The 13480-nt window shown below is 58.6% G+C and overlaps 1 protein-coding gene across 2 annotated transcripts in view; it reads left to right on the top strand.

Annotated features, from left to right (window-relative positions):
- The first annotated feature begins 11032 nt into the window (after positions 1-11032).
- The window catches only part of PRR5 (proline rich 5), a 50820-nt gene continuing 48372 nt past the window's right edge, over positions 11033-13480 (top strand). The window contains exon 1 of one of the 2 annotated variants that reach the window (XM_078449338.2): positions 11033-11050. The gene's annotated coding sequence lies outside the window, so the exon portion shown is untranslated. Of the gene's footprint in view, positions 11051-11480; positions 11595-13480 lie in introns of those variants that run through there. The other variant, XM_078449337.2, reaches the window with a different exon arrangement.

A 13480-nucleotide genomic window follows, 5' to 3' on the forward strand; every position in this document is an offset into this window, starting at 1 on the left:
CCGGGGAGCCAGGCCCCAGCTCGGGGGAGGCTTGGGTCGCCCATCTGTTCGCTCACTCCCACACTCAGTCACTGGCCCCGTGTCCCTGGTGTCCTCGGTGTTGGAGCCCGGCCGGGGGTGGGGCGGGGGCTGGGGACTGACAAATAAATCAGACAAAACCCTCTCGCCAAGTTACCGTCAGGCTCTGGAGGAGAGATGGGCACCAGAAACCTGTAATTACATGCACACAGTTGTTGAAAATATATTTTCTGAGCGTTTATTATGGGTCACAAACTGAGCTGAGAGGTTCCCGTTATGAGAATTCCGTGAGCTGGGACTGAGTCTGTCCTGGGCCCTTGCTGGCTGAGCCAGACAGAAGTCCTTCCACCCAGGAGCCGCCAGCAGGAGCCCAGGGCGAACGCGGGACCCCTCCGGCTCAGCCGATGTCCCACGGGACCCGCGAGGAGGCCAGGGCGCTCCAGAGCTTCCAATAGGGCCACAGACAAGGGTCCCTTGGGCCCCTGGAGCAGGGTCACGCCTGTCCTGGGGGAGCCCCGGAGGGCTGGGTTCCTGCAGCAGAAGGGCAGGAGGAAGCAGCTGTGGGAAGCCGGGGGCGGGGGCAGCGGTCACCTCCACGGCCCAGCGTCTGCGGGAGCCAGGACGGGGATGCCGCTGCTACAGGGAACAGCTGGGGCTAAGGCCCAGCCAGGCTCCAGGGCCAGACGATGCCCACTGGCGGGTGCTGCCCCATCCCGTACCTGCTCCAGCCCAATGCCACAGTGAGGTGCTGGCTGGCAGGCACGGAGGCAGGGAGCGCCTCTCAGATGTGACCCGAACTGCGGCCGTTCCTGGAGGATGAGGTGGAGATTGCGGGGCAGAGGGTGGAGGGACGAAGAGGCAACCGCACCCCAGAAACACCGAGACCAGCTTTTAAAGGCAACAGAGCGAGAAGCAGCAGGATCTCGTTCCTCGCCGACTTCCCTGTGTCCATCTTCCTGCTTTAACCGTGTTCCAAACCGAGGCACCCACTCCCTAGGTGGACAGTCCAGGTGACCAGGTGACGCAGCAGAGAGAAAGACGAGGGAGGTAGACGAGAAAGATCTTTCTCCAGCCTGAACCCCACAATGAGAGCTCGGGCAACGGCTGCAAGTAGTGAGCCCAGCGTCTCTAGGAGCAATCAAACTGCCCCTGGATGCTTGGAGGCCAAGAAGCCAGGAAAGGAGTCTATAAGGGGATGGGGATCATAACAAGGCGCCAAAGAGGCCTCCTTGGTGCCGCTTCCAAGGTCCAGAGCCACCCGAGGCTTCCGGACAGACCAGAGAGTGCCCAGGAGCCCCCAGGGCGCTGGACAGCAGCAGTAAAGGCTGAGCACCGCCCCACGCCAGGCGCTATGCCGGACAGGAGTCCTTCTCTGCTCGTCTCAACACTTGCAAAGCACTCATTACCCTTCCACTTAAGAGATGAGGAAGCCGAGGGTCAGGGACGTGAACGACCCCCCAGGATCGCACAGCTCCCTGGGGCAGAGCCAGGACGCGGACCCAGATCCGGCTGAGCCCTGCCCTCCGGTGGTTCCTGCATGGAGGAGTCGTTAGGGAGCGCCGGGCCCATGCTGGGCCCTGGCGGGACGCAGGGACTTGGAAAGCGGAACAGGTGAACCCCTGCCCGCCTGCCCGAGCTCCAGGCCGCCTGCTCACCTGGCCTCCACGCGAGCATTTCACACGTTTGCCTGGGTCGCTTATGACCTGACATTTCGTTTCCGGGACAAACTTTGACCAAAGCATCGCTTCGATTTCTCCCCCTCCTTCTTCAGTGGCGAGCCACAGCCACTGACCCCAGGCCCCGGGGAAGGGCCAGGGGTTTACAAGCAGCGGAGGCAAGTCCCGGGACCGCGGCCACAGAGGGGAGATGGTGATACAGAAGGCTGAGCAGCCAATTTGTCCCAACCGATACCTGTAGAGCAGGCCGCCGAACAACTTCCAAACGTGCATTTCAAGGCCACGTGGAACGTTCACCAACACAGAGCAGCTCCCGGGCCACGAAACGAGTCTGGATACGCTTACCAGAACCATGCAGAGAATTCCTCTCTCATTGGCTCAGAATAACGAAACAATCTAGGAAAGTTCCGAATGTTGGGAAATTTAAAAAAACACACAGTGAAAGAAGCCTGTGAGTCAAAGAAGAAATTCAGGGGAGGCGAGAAAATATTTTCAACGGAATGGAAGTGAAAATATGTGTCAAAATCTGTGGGAAGCAGCTAACACAGGGTTTAGAGGGAATTTTATAGTTTTCAGTGTGTATATATATATACATGTATATATATATATGTATGTATTTTTTAAAGGTTTTGTTTTTTAAGTTTATTTATTGTGTGTGTGTGTGTGTGTGTGTGAGGGAGAGAGAGAGAGAGAGAGAGAGCATATGAGCAGGGGAGGGGCAGAGAGAGAGAGAGGGAAAGAGAGAATCCCAAGCAGGCTCTAGGCTCTCAGCACAGAGCCCATCACGGGGCTCGATCCCATGAACTGTGACATCATGACCTGAGCAGAGACCAAGAGTTGGATGCTTAACCACCTGAGTCACCCAGGCACCCCAAGATTTTGTTTTTAAGTTATCTCTACACCCAGCATGGGGCTCGCACCTACAACCCTGAGATGAACACCACACGATCCATCGACGGAAGCAGCCAAGTGCCCCTCGGTGTTTATATTTTTAAAAAAACAAAGGTTTAAAGCCAGTAATCTAAAGAAGCTAGAGAACAGGGCACCTGGGTGGCTCAGTGGGTTAAGCGTCCAACTTCGGCTCAGGTCATGATCTCGCAGTTTGTGGGTTCGAGCCCCGCGTCTGGCTCTGTGTTGACAGCTTGGAGCCTTGAGCCTGCTTCGGATTCCATGTCTCCTCTCTCTACCCCTCCCTGCCTCAAAAATAAATAAACATTAAAAAAAAGAAGCCACCCCAACGCTTAGTGGCTTAAAACAATGATTAAAAATAATAGAATCTAGAGAGCAAATTAAACTCACTGTAAGTAGGAGACTAGAAATAAAGATGAGAGAAAATTAATGAAATGGAAAATAAACAATAGAGAAAATTATAGAATACAAAATAACAGCCCCCCAGAGACACCCATACCTTGATCCCCGGAATCTGGGAATGTGTTACAATAGGCGGCAAAGGGGAATCAAGGTCACGGCTTAAATTAAGCCTGCTGAAACAAAGAGATTATCCTGGACTATTCCAGTGGGCCCCGTGTAATCAATCACAAGGGTCCCTAAAGGTGGAACAAGGAGGCAGAGGTTCCGAGGGATGAGATCAGAGCAGGGCTGAGCCCCCCATCCCGGGCTCTGAAGAGGGAGGCAGGGACCGCAAGCCAAGGAGTGCGGGCCGCCTCTAGAGGCTGGAAGAGACCGGGAGGGACTCTCCCCGGGAGCCTCCAGAAAGGAAGACAGCCCTGCAGACACCTTGATTTTAGCCCCGTGAGACCCACGTCAGAGTTCTGACCTTCAGGACCATAAGGTGATACATGGGTGTCGCTGGGCCCTAAGTCATTTCGCTACAGCGGCAACAGGAAATGAATACAAAAATCAACAAAGTCAGTCATTGGTTCTTTGAAAAGATTAATTAAATAGCCAAAGCCTGGGTGAGACAGATCAAGGAAAAGAAAAAGAAACACACACGCACACAAATTAGCAATACTAGGAAAGTAGAAACATGATTACAGACCCCTACCTACATTAAAGGATCGTAGGCGAACGTTGCAAAAAACTTCATGTCGACAAATTTGATGGCTCATGTGAATCAGACAAACTCCTTGAAAGCCGTGACTTACCAAAACTGGCCCAAGAAGAACATAGAAAATGTAAAGACCCTCGTACCTATTTTAAATAGAATTTGTAATTCAAACTCCCTTGCAAGGGAAACCTGGGCCTTGTTGGCCTCACCGGCGAACTATCTCAAATATTTAAGGAAGAAACAACACGATTATTACAGAAACCCTTCAGACACCAGAGGAGGAAGGAACACGTCGCAGATTGTTCTAACAAGGTAGAGCCATCTTGATACTTAAACTTGACAAGGACATCACACGAGAGCGAGAGACCGAGAGGGAGGGAGAGCGAGAGAGGAGATTACGCTACAGACCAATATCATTCTTGAACGTGGATGCAAACCCTCACCACAATTATAAGCCCAGCAAAATACACAAAGAATAACGAAGCGTGACAAAGTGGGCTTTTTTCCAGGAATGCGAGGTTGATTTAATATTCAAAATCAATCAGCGCGACTCACTTCATTACCAGAATAAAGGATTTTTTTAAAACGGTGTCATTTCAATGGATGTGAAAAAAAAGTGACCAAATTCATTCATGATAAAAAAAAAAACAAAACCTTTTTTTTTTCTTTTTAATTTTCAGCCATCTAGGAATACGAGGGAACATCACCGACTGGAAAAAGAAACTACGAGAAAACCTATAGCCAAGGGCTCAGGGAATGGTGAGAGCCTGGAAGCTTTTTCCCGGGGGGGGGGGGGGGGGGGGGGCCGGGAAGGAGACATTGTGTCCACTGTCCCCGCCTTCGTTCCACCTTGAGCCGGGAGGTCCCAGCCCGTCTCTAAGTGCCAGTGTCACCATCATCCGTGCAGAAAACCCCAGGGAATCTACAGAGCGTTCACCAGGCCCGGCCTCACGGAGGGGGAGATGGTCCCAGCATTGAATGGGGCGGCCAGGAAGGCTGAACTTGGGGAGAAGGCTGCAGGGGCTGCTTCTGCCCAGAAGGCCACCGAGGATGCTGAGTTATTTTAAGGCCGATTGGGCCCGGGTTTCTGTGGTGGCCAGGCTTGTTCTGTTTGGGAAATCAGAAAGCGGCAATTGAAGACAGCTCCTTGGCAGGACGGCTGGGCTCCGCGAATCCCGCTCCCTGGCCCCGGATGCTTGGGCTGAGGGCAGGGGGCCCACTGCCAGGTTCTCAGGGTAGGCGCTGGAAGGGCAGGGGGACAGGGGCTGGCTGTGTGGAGGGCTTCGGCCCAGATCCCTTTCATCCCCAAGTTGCACTCCGCCCCCGCCACCCCGGGTAGGGGAGGGACTGTTGTTCAGCCAGAGCCATTCCCACCGGGAGGGGTGAGTGAGTGGGTCTCCAGAAGGAGAATCGGGCCCACGTGGCTGGCAGGCCGGGTCCTGCCAAGTTCACCCTGTCAGGCGCCCCTGCCTTGCCTCAGTGCCTGGATCTGAACCCAAGACCCTCACAGGCAGGCACGAGGCCTGGGGTACTTAACGGGAACCTCCACACTCAAGGGCACCGGCCTGGGGGATGAGCACTGGTCCCGGAGTCCCCAGCTGAGGTCTGCCCTCTGTAGGAAACTGCCACTGAACTCCCAGGAGGAGAGGGGTATCTCCCCCTCCAGCTCCCCAGGGCCCTTTCTGGGCTCCCAGTATCATAGCCCTTGTCACACCAGTGGCAAAATTGGTTTCAGAGTCTGGGTCCCCTGCCCCCGGAGCTGCCCAGGGCTCCCATCTGCAGCCCAGCCCCAAATGCAAAGCCTAGCATAGATGAGGCCCATGGAAAACATGGAAAATGGTCCTCAGATTGAACCAGACTCACCCCCCCCCCGCCCCGGGCCAGTGGGCCAGCAGCCCACCCAGCGCCTAAGACAGAGGGACACCTGGGTTTCAACTGGGACAAGGGCCCAGAGCAGATGAATCTTAATGCTGGAGCCAGAACCAGAGGGAGAGTCAGGCGGTCCCCCACTCTCGGCCAGAGCCCCCACCCCTCCAGCCCAGCCCGGCAATTCTGCCCACTGGCCGCGCTGGGTCACCTCCCCCAGCCGGCCACCAGGGCCCTGTCACCACAGGAGTATCCGTGGCAGACGGTCTCCCTTTCAGCTGGCACAGCCACCAGCCAGGCTGGAACCTCCCACCTCCCCTCCAGCTCTCTCGCCCTCAGTCTGAGGGTCTGCAGGAGGACTTTGGTGACCCAGGACCATCCCTCCATCTGAAGATCCTTAATCACATCTGCAAAGTGTCTTTTGTCCTGCAAGGTAATAGACTCTCTGGGGATTAGGACGTGGACATTGGGGGGAGAGGGGGGTGCCGGGGAGAGTCATCCCGGCAGCGTGGGCACTCAGTAAGGGGGTTAGAAAGGACTTACGGGGTGTTGGGGGAGTGCTGAGGGATGTGGGGGGCCTGAGGAGGCGGGGGTCTGCTCCGGACCGGCCGCTGGCAGGAAGGGGGGTTCTGGGTGACCCTCACCCACAGGGAAGGGAGCCTGGTCCTGCCCGGAGCCGGGGCCGGTGAAGCAGCCGGCGCTCCTGCAGCCAGGCCGGGGAGGTTTGGTCCTTCTGTGGCCTGAACGATGTTCATGCTGTCGTCCGTGTTCAGTGATGACCCAGGGGTCTTGTCTTCGTCTTGATGATCCGTTAGCGGCCTTGTTGGACGCTGATATTCCGTGTAAGTGTCTATGTTCCACGGGAGGACAAGCTGTTTGCTCTGAAGAGGGAGGGTTCTCCGGAGAAAGGGAAGGGCTCGAATGTTCAGGAATTTTCCCGAATGCACCGCATGCTGGGATGGGGGGGCTCCGGGGTGGACACGACGGATGGGCCAAGCTCTGCACTGAGGCCCCCCCAGGTCCCCTGGACTTCCTGTGGGGGTCAGGGGCCAGGCAGTCTGGGTGGACTGGAATCCTGGGTGGATGGGGCCGGAGGACATTCCCAAGACGAGAGGTTCAAGGTTGGGTCGTACCAAGGAAGTAACCTCTTGGTACCAGCTTGTGGAGGTGGGCTCCATTCAGACAGTGCCCTCCTGAAGGGAGCTGACACTTCCAGAGTCCAAAGGAAGAGACACAGCCAAGGACGACGTTCCCGCCAACCCACCCGGCCCTGGCCTGGGGCCAGCGTGGAAGCCTCAAGGCCTTCCCAGCTCCCACAGCCTCCTCTCACGCCCCTGTCACTCCTGTGCGCAACACCCACGTGTGGCACACAGGTGCGATGTCCAGGGGCAATGGCCGTGCGTAAATCCCAGGTGTGGCACACGGGTGAGGCGTGCCTTTGTCGGAATAGCTCTCGGGTGCCAACTCTGTGCAGAGCTCCGCAGGGCACTTCCGTCACTTGTAAGACATTCTCTGAGCACCTGCTGTGGCCCCAGCCCTGTGCTGCGCCCTGGGGACCCAGCGCCCCCGCTCCGTAATTAACAGGTGCTTGCCGGGGGGGGGGGGGTGCGGAGGGACCCGCACATCCAGTGCCATCCACTGGAGCCTCTGAGACAAGAGGTCAAGTCCAAGAAGCTGAGGTGCCGAAGGAGAGCTGCTGTCGGGTCATCGCTACTCAGAAACCCGTTATTTTCCCTTCGCGTCACAAAAGGCGGCCCGGCGCCCACCTTCTTGATCTGGAATAACAGCTGGGGTCCCCTGGGTAGGCGAGGCTGGGAGTCACGTTTGTTTTGCTTTTTCCGTTATTTTACGTATTTTTTTTGTAACTTTTTAAGCACCCTACGGGAGGAAAATTAATCCTGGAGCACCGGCCGATGTCCCAGGAGCCCCCGGACGGCAGCCCGGGAGTTGGGGGAGCAGGGCACAGCTGAGCTGCAGGAGACCAGCTTCCAAACCTGGCCTTGCTGTATAAACTAGCCTCCTGTGGCCCCTCTAACAAGTGGCCACACACTTTCGGGCTTTAAACAAATCGTTCTCTTGCGGTTCTGGAGGCCGGAAGCGGGCAGGGCGGCATTCCTTCTGGAGGCTCAAAGAGAATCTGTCTCGTTACTTTCGTCCAGCTTCTAGAGACCACCTGCGTTCCGTGGCTTGTGGCCTCCGCCCCCCTTGAAGCCACAGGCGTGCCACCTCCTTATCCCCCTCTGTCTCTGTCCCTCCGTGCCACTCTTTTCTTACTGTGGCCCTCCTGCCTCCTTCCGAGAAGGATCCTTGTGATGTCAAGGGCGCCCACTGGATAATTCAGGGCCATCCCTCCATCTGAAGATCCTTCGTCACGTCTGCAAAGCGCCTTTTGCCCCGCAAGGTAATAGACTCACAGGCTGTGGGGATTAGGACGTGGACATTGGGGGGGGACAGGACGTGTGGGTTACCAGCCCGGCACACGGTGTGACACTGGGTAAGTCACTGCACATCGCTGGCCTCTGTCTCTCTGTCTGCCCTGACTGGGTGGGGGTCTGCAAGGAATCCCCCCCACGCACACACAGAGGCCTGAGTCCGCGGGTTTGCACCCCGTCCCACAACAGAGACTCAGCCATCAGAGAACTAAATTCCACACAGGGCTACAGATTTGCAAAGCGCTTTTCTTACGTGCCAGGCACTGAGCAACGGCTTGTAAAACATCTTTCAACGACTCCATCAACAATGAATAAGTAAGAAAACAAACTTGTGAAATCAGCAAGCGTGACCATCCCCATTGTGGAGACAGGAGCCTGAGGCTCGGAGCGGAGAGGTCACTCGACAAGGGACTGAGTCTTGGTCTCCTGGGTGTAGGAACTGTGCCCTTCGGCTCCGGGACAGTCCAGGCACACAGCGGGCGGGGGCACAGTGGGCAGGGCCTCGTCTGCTCACTTAGAGAAGAAAGGAAGGAAATAGAAGGTCAACCAGCTGCTGTGGCAGGGACAGGGGCCTCACCTGAGCCTCCTGGTGGTTTCCCACAGCCTCACGTGACCCTCGGAACATCTCACACACACACACACACACACACACACACACACACACACACACGAGTTCGCTGGGGTTTCCTGCCAGGCCCCAGGGGACACACTCAGCTCTGAGTTGCTGAAAGCGGCAGAAGGGCATCCTGGGAGCACAGCCACCGCCATGCTCTCCAGGGGCTCCAGGGGTCAGCTTCACTGTCACTGTTTACCCCCCCGTCCTAGACCCCTGGGGGGAGAAGAGCTCAAACCCCCAAACAGCCAGACATATGGGCTTTAAAACAAAGGGTCTTGGGGGGGCACCTGAGTAGCTCAATCGGTTAAGCGTCCAACTTTGGCTCAGGTCATGATCTCACAGTTCCTGAGTTCGAGCCCCGCGTCGGGCTCTGTGCTGACAGCTCGGAGCCCGGAGCCTGCTTCGGATTCTGTGTCTCCCTCTGTCTGCCCCTCCCCTGCTCGTGCTCTGTCTCTCTCTGTCTCAAAAATAAATAAAACATTAAAAAAAATTTTTTTAATTAGAGGGTCTTGGGTTCAAATACTGGCTCTGTCCTTTCTCCGTGCGTGGTCTTGGGCGTTTTTCAAACAGTTTTTTTCATGTTTATTTTTGAGAGACAGAGAGACAAACGTGTCATGACACGTATCTACCATTGTAAGTGTCATAGGTGTGACCCAGATAAGGGACACGCCAAAGGGACTGTTTGCAGAGGCGTGGGCAGGTTCAGGGGCACCCAGAGGCTGTGCCTGCAGGAAGCGACTCCCATCCGTGGAGCTGGAAGAAAAAAAAGAGGAGGCAGTGTTTCACACGGAAGCCCGCGGGACCTCCAGCCGTGGTGGGGCCTCCCGGCCAGAGTGACGGTCACAGGGGGCACAGCCAGTGCCTGCGACGAGGCACACGGGCAGTGGGAATCTGATCCCCAGCTGCCGCCTCCATTAGCCAGCCCCAACCGGCTGGGTTGCCGATCGGGGTGGGCGCAGAACCCCACGGTGAATGGCTCCGGGGAGAAAAGTGACAAGCGATCAGTAGTGTTCATTATGGGGCCACTCGTCAACACCTCATTGGCACCTTCAAAGTACCTAACCCTGGGGACGCTTTGGGCGAAGAGAAGAGACAAGTCCCCTCTCTCAGGGAATTTACATCCTCGTGGACAAACTCAACCATAAAGAAATAACCAATGATAGAATATAACTCCAAGTGCAAACATTAGGAAGAAAACCGAAGCAGGGTGAGGGAACAAAAAAGAAGGGGCAGCTGTTTGAGACAGTCCAGAGAACATGCTGGAAATTCCCAGGACACACTCACTGCATGTACCTGCTCCAGCTGGTGCCTCTGTCCAGATGCCCTCTCCACCTTCTGGACGCCCTGGCCCGCCGCCCAGGCAGAGTTTCGTGTCCCTGGACCCTGGCAAAGCCCATCAGCACACTCCCTCTCCTGGCCTCCACTCACCAGGAAGGCCTGCTGGCTCACCTCTCCCATTTTTCGAGAACTGTTTATTGATTGATTGATTGATTTTGAGAATGAGAGAGAACAAGCAGGAGACCGTCAGAGAGAGTGGGAGACAGAATCCCAAGCGGGCTCCGTGCTGTCAGCACAGAGCCCCCACTCTGGCCTCGAACTCACGAACTGCGAGGCCACAACCTGAGCCGAAATCAACAGTCAGCTGCTCAACCGACTGAACCCCTCCCCGGGTGCCCCCCAACCTGTCCCAGTTTAACGAGGGCAGGTAGCTTAGCTTCAAACAAGCACCATCTGGGGAGCCTGGGGGGCTCAGTTGGTTAAGCATCCGACTTGGGCTCAGGTCACCGTCTCACGGTTGGTGAGCTCGAGCCCCGCTTTGGGATTCTCTCTCTGCCCACTGCTCGCTCATGCTCGCTCTCTCTCTCTCTCTCTCTCTCTCACAAAAATTAAAAGTGAAGCGTATTAAAAACAGGTACAATCATGGGAGAGAAAGGTAGGCTTTCGTCTTGATTACAGACAGAAATATTTGCATAGTTGCATTTCAAAACTTAAAAACCATCACTGCACCTTAAAACACAGAAGGACCTGTAACCACGTGGGGAGGCCCCAGCCTTGCGCCCTGCTCTGATGGTTCATCCTGCCAGAGAAGTGCTAGCCACCCTCACCCCTGTCCCCCTCCCTCTCCCACCAACACAGTGTCACAAAGGAGGGGAGGTGGACCTTTGTAAACAAACGAAGGGTGAAAAGACCCCGGGTCGTCCGTCCTCTGGGCTTTGGCGCCTGGGCCGCTGGATATTTCAATCAGGACAGCGCTTCTCAAACTCCCCCCGAGCTTGGGAATCACCTGCGGAGCTTGTCAAAACACCCTGGTTTTAGGCCCCAGCCCTGGATCCTCTAAGCCCGGGGTGGGGCCTGAGAAGGTGCATTGCTCACACGTGACCCCCACGGAGCAGGTGGGGCCACCCTCGGAGAACCAGAGCCCCGCGGAGTGCAGGTACTGCAACAGCATTTGTCAGCCCCCGTCCCTGCCCCCTCGGCCAGCCGGCAGACCCCGAGCCCCAGGGCAGGGACTGGATCTGAGCGTCTGGGTTTTCCGCCCGGTCCGCAGCGCCGCGCACAGGCCTAGGCTCGAGGAGAGGGCGCTCGGCGGGCGTTTAGAGACCGCCGAGGGGTGGGTTCCTGGGTGGCCCCGAGCGCCCCATCCCCGGCCGGGCACCGCCTACAGCCCGCGCAGCGCACCGGGGTGGGGGGTCCGCGGAGGGCGCCCCGGCCCACCCCACCCCACCCCCGGCTCCCAGCTGGGGCGAACCGCTGCCACCAACCCACCCCCCCCACCATTGGCCTCGGGGCGCCTCCTCCCGCGGGTCTCCCGGCAGCGGCCGGCCCGGGCGGCGGTGGCCGTGACCGCGTCCGGCGCCCCTGCGCGCGCCCGGAGGCGGGGCGGGGCGGGGCCTCCGCGGCCCCCTCCCCCGGCCCGGGCTCCAGCTCTGCGCGGAGGCAGCGGCGGCGGCGGCGGCGGCGGCGGTGCGGGGACCAAGGTGAGCGCCGGCGGCGGGTCCCGGAGGCCCCGCGGGGGGAGGGGCCCGGGGGCTTCGGGGTGGGGGGTGGCCCGCGCGCCCCTGCGGGTGGCCGGGGCCGGCGGCGCGGTGTGTGTGTGTGTGTGTGTGTGTGTGTGTGTGCGCGCGCGCGCGTCACGCCGGGTGCGGGGACAGGGGATGGGACAGGGGTTGGGCGGCCCCCGGCAGGGAGCTCCGGCCTCACCCACTACCGGTACCCCCGGACCTCCCCGCTCCTCTCTCGGGGTCTCTCCCCCTCGCCGCTACCCCCCCCCCCCACCTCGCCCCGTCGCGCCCCGCCCCCTTCTCGTCTCCATCTCTGACTTTCTCTCGGTCTCTGTGGGTGGGTCTCTGCGCATCCGTCCAGCTGGGCGTCCAGCTGCCCTGCTTCCTGATCTTCCTTCCCCAACGCTGCCCCCGCCCCACGGCAGCCCTTCCCCTCCCTTTACAGTGCCCCCCCTTAATAGAGCAAAGGAAGACGGTAGAGGGAGGGAGGCACCTCCTTTCCCAGCCCTGTCCTGTTTCAGCCTGGGGCCCCACCCCTCTGGCCTCTGGCCTGGGCCTCCCGCCACCTTCCTGCGGGGAGCTGGCCCTGCAGAGCGTGGGGGGGGGGGGGGGGGAAGGGAGGGGGGGGTCGGTCTGGGAAGTAGACACATCTGAGGGCAGAGACCCCGGGGCGGGAGCACATAGGGGAGCCCCCCTCCCATCCCGTGAGAGACAGCACAGGGGCAGACCTGCCTGGCTCTGAGTCTGGGCCTCTGGCAAAATCAGACCCTGCCCTGGACCCTGTTCACAGGAGCGGGGACTGACGCTTTCTAAGATTGTTTCCAACGGAGCCAAGGTAAGGGAGAACTGGCTGTGCTTGGGTAGAGTCCCTGGCGCCTGGGGTGGGAGGGGGGGGGGGGGGGGATCACGGGGTGTGGTGTTGGCCCTGCCCGGCCAGGCCGCTTCCTGTGGGTGGCCTCCATTGCCCCACCCGAGCCGTGGGGCAGCAGTGAGAACCACGGGCAGCTGCCGGCAGGATGCGTGGAGTGGCCATTGCTGTGCAGGTGATTCGTGATGCTTTTGGAGAAAGCCTGGCTGGGCCGGAGTTTCCCCGGGATCCCAAACACCACTCCCTGGACTGCGTCCGGAGGGGGGCGGGGGGGCTCCCTGTGGCCCTCAGACCTCCTCCTGCACCAGGCCCAGCCTGAGAACCCTCCCTGGAGGGGTAAGCTAGGGGCTCCGGGACCACCGGGTTGTCCCCTTCAGCGACAGTGCTTGATAACATGCCAGTTCCTGGGCTCTCGTCCTGACCTCTGATGGGGCACCAGGAATCCATAGCTTACAACTCATCCCCTCCCCCGCCCTGCACACACACAAGTGTGAACACCGATGCGTGGTGGCTTTGGATGAGGGCACGTAGTTCCCTCTGGCCGGTAGGCAGCGGGGGGGGACCCAGGAGCAACGCAACCCAAGGGCGTGGTCTCGCTGTGTCCCTGAGCAAGGCGCTCCCCCTCTCTGAGGCCGAGTCCCCATCGGTCCGCAGGTTATGGCCTGCCAGGGGTCCTTCCTGCCAAATGGTCTGGGATTCTGAGCTGCTTGCTGAAACTGTGGGGGCAGAGGGGGGGCTCTGGAGTCAGGCAGACCTGGGTCGGCACCCCAGGGCCACCGCTGGCTGTCTGTGTGGCCCTACCCAAGTCACTGCCTCTCGGGGCCTCCGTTTTTCCATCTGAAAACTGGAAATCCTAATATTGCCCACTGCTTACAGGTGGCCAGGGATGCCAAAGAGGCATAATGCCTGATACATCACAAGCCCACCATGAACATGGCCTACGTCGTGAGAGGGGTTGACACTCTCTGGGTTTTGGCGAGTTTAACTATCCGGT

Source organism: Panthera onca, chromosome B4 (assembly GCF_046562875.1).
Source record: "Panthera onca isolate mPanOnc1 chromosome B4, mPanOnc1 haplotype 2, whole genome shotgun sequence".
Lineage (NCBI taxonomy): Eukaryota > Metazoa > Chordata > Mammalia > Carnivora > Felidae > Panthera > Panthera onca.